This window comes from Emydura macquarii, unplaced genomic scaffold (genome assembly GCF_026122565.2).
Source record: "Emydura macquarii macquarii isolate MOO-44397 ecotype Brisbane River unplaced genomic scaffold, CSIRO-AGI_Emac_v2 contig_3327, whole genome shotgun sequence".
NCBI classification, from domain to species: Eukaryota; Metazoa; Chordata; order Testudines; family Chelidae; genus Emydura; species Emydura macquarii.
In genome coordinates this window covers 1,748-8,128 of record NW_027133464.1, presented here as the reverse complement: position 1 = coordinate 8,128, position 6,381 = coordinate 1,748, and the positions used below count along the sequence as shown (strand labels likewise).

General features: G+C 52.0%; 1 pseudogene; it reads left to right on the top strand.

Moving 5' to 3' along the window:
- Positions 1–765: 765 nt before the first annotated feature.
- On the top strand, positions 766–5,999 carry LOC137143421 (butyrophilin-like protein 8; annotated as a pseudogene).
- The last annotated feature ends 382 nt before the right edge of the window (positions 6,000–6,381 follow it).

Below are 6,381 nucleotides of genomic sequence, written 5' to 3'. Positions count from 1 at the left end.
CCTGAAACTCTGTGCATCTATGACATTCCCTCTGTCAGGTGTGCCAATAGACACAGCAGCACCATTGTTTTAAGTCCACACGTCTAATTTATTCCACTGTGAACTTTTCAATGTTTAGTAACCATGTTGGTTTGCATTGTGGTGGTGCTGAGAGGCGCTGACCCGTTCTACTGGGCACTGGGCACACGCATGCAGGGAAATTCGGATGAAAGGTGGAGAGAATGGATACCACATGCCAGCACGGTGACGGGCGTTCTCACAGCAATCACAACCCCGAAGAGCCCTGAGGATCCCCTTCTTTCATCTCCTTTGCCCTCTGCCATGCCCCTTTGTGGCCACCATTCCTCCAGCTGGGGAAGGCTGGATAGGACTCCCCTAGCAAGCAGTGCTGCTCTGTAACTAACCAGAGGGGTCACTGTGGGGTAATTTACCCTGCCCCCTGCTTCTACTAGCCCTGCTGCTCCAGCCCAAGGCCTGTGCTATACACAGCCTTGCAACCGTTTAACTCAAGACGTGTTTTGAAATCTAATTAGTTAAACTGGTGTAAGATTGTGTGTAGACGAGGGCTAGGAGCTTGCTAAACTCCCCCAGATCTCCTGCCTGGTGGTGCATTTCACGAACTGCCAGCCCTGCTCCTGTCATATCTGCTGGCTTCAGCACTGGGTTTAGGAGGGCGGCGGTGGGATGTCTGTGACTAATCCCAGTTGTTGGGGAGTGTACTGCACCACAGTGTGTCTCTGGGTATAACTCTTTTCTCCATTTCAGACACTGAGAAGAAGGCCTTGGAATCAGGTACTTGGCTAAACCCCTCGTAAATGTGTGTCTGTCCTTTCACACTATGATGAGATGGAAAAATCACCACATACAATGTTCAGGCTTCAGTCACTTTCATGATTATCTCCCCCTGCCTGGGAAATAAACAAATACTGCAGCTGGGGGAATTCTGTGCCACTGCACAAGGCAGAATTTACACAGAATTAATGTTCCCTGCAGAATTCTATTTCTTCCCGCAGAATTCATGTTTTCTACCACAATGCTTCCTGTTGGTGAAAATCGCACATTTCAACCCCACACATTGCAGGGCTTCGGCTGTCAGCCCCGGGCAGCCGGGCTTATGGGTATCAGCAGGAACCCCAGCCAAGCGACATATTTTAAATCTTTTTTTCTTGTCTTTATGGTTACAGACATACCTGCTGACAGGTATTTTGAAATAAATTACCAAAAGAATTGAAACCATTGTGATTATATTGTGTAATTTGGACAAATAAAATGTGCAGAATTTTGCAGAATTTTAAAATATTGTGGACAGAATTTTTAATTTTTAATTTTTTGATGAAGAATTTTTAATTTTTTGGCACAGAATTCCCCCAGGAGTAAATGATTTCAGCATCATCCTTAACAACACAGAGAGAAGTTAATGCATACGGACTGGCAGGACTCAAGCAACAATTCAGATTACGGGGGTGACTGGGTAAATAGCTGCACACACCAAAGTGCTGTGCTGTAACACCCCCATGTGGATGCTGTGGGCGCACATTAACAGGTTCCTAGTTTGCATTAACATAGTCATATTTGAAGAGGACTATCTCAGTGCAAACTAGGTACCATTTAGTGCACACCAGCAACATTCACCTGGGGCAGTTATAGATCAGCCCTTTGGTACGTGCTGCAAATCACACCCTCATAGGCCAAACTATGGGGTTGGGTGGACAATTCTGACCTGCAAAATGGGCTTTCCGTCCACCTCAGGTGCCACTCAGTGCCAGCCACTACCTCTGTGCTACTCCTGCCCTGAACTCCTCAGGTCTGTCCTCTTCCCCACACCTTACCCCTCTCATGCCCCCCAGTTTAGGCCTGGGCCACAAACAAACAGACCCTCCAAACCCTAATGCACTCTGTCTGGCCTCTCTGCAGTGCTGATGGGACCCGCGCCCACATTGTTCCCATGCAATCCAGGACAGGGCTTGACACCACATCTCTACAGGTGCATGTCTATGGTGCAGGTGGGAGCGAGCTTCCCAGCTCGAGTAGCCAGATACACGCAGGCTGTGATTGAGCTAGTGCACTAACAATAGCAGTGTGGCTCTGGGTAGCATGGGCAGCAGCTCAGTGCAGCTGCTTGAGTACATACCCAGGGGGTCCGAGTTGGTTTTTACTACGCTGCATGTGCTGTCCCTGACCACCCTGGTGCTACCTTTAGTGCACTAGCTCAAGCAGAGCTAGCATTCATCTGCCTTTCCTAACTGGGAAGCTCGCAATCAGTTGCAGTGTAGATGTAACCAAAGTTTGGAACAGCCCCATGTCACTCTGCTCCAAACTACCCACACTGAACCCATGATGGTCTCCTTTTCTTCTCTCCTCAGAATGCAAGGACCTGCGTGAGAGGCTTGGTAAGATCATCCCCCTCCTCATTAGAGCCCCTGGGCAGAGGCTTTCAGCCATACATTGGTAGATCCAGATGCACTAACACCGCGGGGCAGGGCTGAGAGAACAGTTCGGGTGAAAATCCGAGTCACATTAGAGCCACCCCAGTCCCACCGCAGCACTGGAAGGTGTAGTTTTGGTGCTGCAAAGGGCTGTTAGTAACACAGAAAAGGAATTGTCCTTAGATGGAAGGGCTGAGAATGTCAGAGCTGTGTTGGGATCCAGACCCGTGTCTGCCCTCAAGGTTAGATGCTGCGCAAATCCCAGCCTGAGTTTTATCCTGCCAGTCTCCCTTTAAAATCCCCATCTGCCGGGGGCCACCATTACCAAACAGCAGCTTCTCACAGGCCTGAATTCTGCTCTGATGACACCCGGGTAAACCCAGATTTGCTCAGTGAAGCACATGGAGTTATTGTGGATTTACAGCAGTGTCAATGAGAGCAACATTTGCTCCAGTCCCCGATATGAAGAGACAATATAAAGGCATCCCTGAGAGCTGGTCATTGCCTTTAGCTGAGATCTCTGGGGTGAAAGGGCCTGTGTCTCACTTCACACAGCCAGGACATTTCTCCTTCAGCAGTGAGGGCCCATGAACCACGTGTAAAGCAATTACACAGTTACAGAACAACACCCAGAACTGAGCCCTCTGCCTACCTGACAGGGAATAACTCCTTCTCTTTCCATTTCAGACAGGGCAACCACAGAGCTAGGTAAGAGGACGTGTTTTCATGTCACATTTCACATCACTCGGTTCCTTTCTATTTGCCAGTTATCCCTCTCCCCAGAGCAGCATCTCGTGTCAGAGCCGAGGTCCCCGTGTTTGCCGTGTCCCTGACTGTGTTTGTTCCTCTTCCCTTGCAGATTTCAGGAGGGTTCGGAGTTACATGGGTGAGTGGGACTGTGAGGGGCTGAGCAGATGCTGTGCTGGGGTTAGTGGTATTGGCATTATTTAGCTGAGCTGTCAGAGGTGTGGGGTCTCCATGGGGCAGGCAGGGCAGGGCAGGGCAGGGCGTGTGCTGGCTGCAGAGCCATGGGGCTGGATGCTGTGAATGGTCCTTAACATGTTGCCCTGAGCTAAAAGTCTCACCCCCAGGCAGCTCCCTCCCAATCCACCCCTCAGTTAGTCCTGAAACCCCCACCCCATCTCCCACTGGCCCTTCAGTGATGATCCAGCCCTACCCTGTCATCTGCCCCTTCAGCCCCGCTCAGCCCTGCCTCCGCAGCCTGCAGAGTCATCAGCCCCTGGGAATCCTCCATGCCCCCAGAAGCCCTAACACCTCAGGGACAGATCCTGTGCAGCAGGGAATGAGAAGATGCACAGAGCTCAATCCTCCCCACTCCAGCTCCCCCCCCATCACCCCGCCATCTCAGGGACCAGGCCAAGTCATAGTCTTGGAGCTCCCCAGAGCCCACAGCCGGATCCAGGCTAGCAGGGCTAGTCTCACTGACCACCCCAACCCCTAACAATGGAGTCTGGCCCTTAGCTCCTTCTCTGACCTCCCCCTGCCCCCTCAGCCCAGCTCAGTCTCTCCTCAGTGCCCCTTCCCTGCCCCTCTGCCCCTCGCTCGCAGCACTGGGCGTCTCCCCTCAAGCCCTGAGCCATTTAGACAGGCCCGTCCTGTCAAGGCAAAGGCCTGAGCAGCCACCCCCACTCCCAACCTGAGCTGACACTTCTGCCTGCTCCCGCCTCAGGGAATCAGCCCTCGGGTCACAGCCCTGCAGAGCAGGTGACTTGGGAGTAGGTGGACATGGAGCCAATAGAGTCAATAGGGACACCCCAGGGATGAATTTGGCCGGCTATCTGCCCTTCTCACTGCACTGGGATCTGGACACCCCAAGGACACATGGCAGGGAAGCCCAATTCTCCCCCTTCCCATGTCACACAGCAGGGCAGAGATGAGGGGCCTGTGCTGACTGGCTCAGACAGTGTTTATAGCAGGGAGTGGCTGCATGAGCTGAGCTCTCCCCTTCACCACGGATCTCCTGGGTAGAATCCTTCTCCTGTGAGATCGCGGGGTCCCTGACTGGACCTGTGGCTAATGGGATTATTCTGGTCTCTCTCCTCTTTGATCGTGGGATCCCAGAGCATCCCTTGCCTCATGGGGTATTCTGGTCTCTTTTCCATGGGATCGTGGGGTCCCCAACTGACCTGTGGTTAATGGAGTTATTTTGGTCTCTCTTCCCAGTTCCCGTCACCCTGGATCCGAGTTACACACACCCTGAACTCACCGTGTCTGCAGATGGCAGAACAGTCCAGCACAACCCCCCTTCCATAGAGCCGACTGCCCCCTCAGGGGCCCTGATCGCCGTGGGGAGGGAGGGGTTCATGGTCAGGAGAGATCATGATGGGAAGGCAGGGGTTTGCAGGTGGTACTGGGAAGTGGAGGTTGGCAATAGCCCAGACTGGGAGCTGGGGGTGCTGAGTGAGGCTGTGAGAGGCAGAGTGAGACAGGAGAGGCTGGAGAGACCCCCTGAGGAGGGGTTCTGGGCTCTGGGGAGATCCAAGGGGCAGTATCACCCCAGGGAGGCCGACACTGTGATCCAGACCTGGGCTGTGAACCCGACAGTGATTGGCGTGTATCTGGATCTAGGAGCAGGGAGTGTCTCATTTTATAGTGTCAATGGAACGAGCCTTATCCTGGAGATGCCTGTCAGAGGTTCTGAGAGATTGTTCCCATTCCTCAGCCCAGGTTTTGGTGTGGGATGGGACAGGGGGAAGCCCCTCAGCATCTGCCCCTCCAGTGACTGGGATTTCCACCTTGAATTCAGTGATAGTCAGGGGAATTCCACAGCCCCAGCACAGCACCCTGCCTCCAACAATTGGGAATGGGCAGGAAACAACACAGGGCCATCTGCAACAAGAGAAACATCCTCAGCCCCTGGACAGCACCCTACTCCTGCAAACCAGGGTGTGAAAGGAAACAGCACTGAGCCATCTGGGTTCAAAAAAGTTCGCAAAGTTCCACCTCCCCTGGACGAGAGGAAAGGGGAATAAAACAGAGCAGGAGCATCTGCAAGCAAAGGGGGAAAAGAAACTCCAAACCCTGAAGTCTGAAAATCCAGCTGCAAAAACCCAACCTGCCAAAAGCCCTCCAGCAGAGCAAAGGGAATCAGAAAGAGAGAAACACTCAGAACATGAATCCATAGGGGATCTCTGGAGCTAATGATCTTGTTCCGCAGATTTCAGGGCCAGGAAATTCGAACAGGGAATCAAATCCAAACACTGACAACTTGGAAGGAACCTCACCCCAAAGAGAAAGTGGGGAAATGGTGACACTTCAGATGTTTCCTGCCCCCTGAACACACAGGAAAACAGCTGAGATTAGTGGTAATGCTTTAAAACTCGCACTAATTAAACAGGAAGCTGTTCACTGGAGGGAACTCTGCTAACGCTACTGGTAAGGTTAGGAATTTAAATGCACAGAAGTCAGGAAATGCAGAAGGGAAGGTTCTTACCGTGACACTAACTCTCACACATTGCAGACATACATCCTCTGCTGCTACTGCCCTTATTCAGTGTGAGTGGATGGTAGAATGAAGCCTTTACTGCGTGGGACAAGAGTACAAGACATACAAAGCCGTTTGCCATTGAAAAACAAAGAAAAATGCAGAATTTGCATTTATACAAAGAATCTTTGGTTTTTCCCCAGCAGCCCAGCTCTGAAGGCAGAGCAGAGAGCGACCCCTGCTGGCCAGGCACCCAGCTCTGAAGGCAGTGACACCACAAGCAGAAGTGCAGCAGTAAGGGGGGCTGGTTTGGTTTTGCCACCCTTACGTCTCCACTGCTCTGACGGCCGTGCTGCTTTCGGAGCAGGGAGCCTGGCTATGGAGAAATTTCATGTTGACGGTAATGTGCTGTTCTGTGCTGTGTGTGTTCAACTGCTACCTGTATATGCTGTGGCTAGGGAAACTGAAGTTCAGCATTTCATTTTAATCGCGGAAAAACGTGGACTTTTG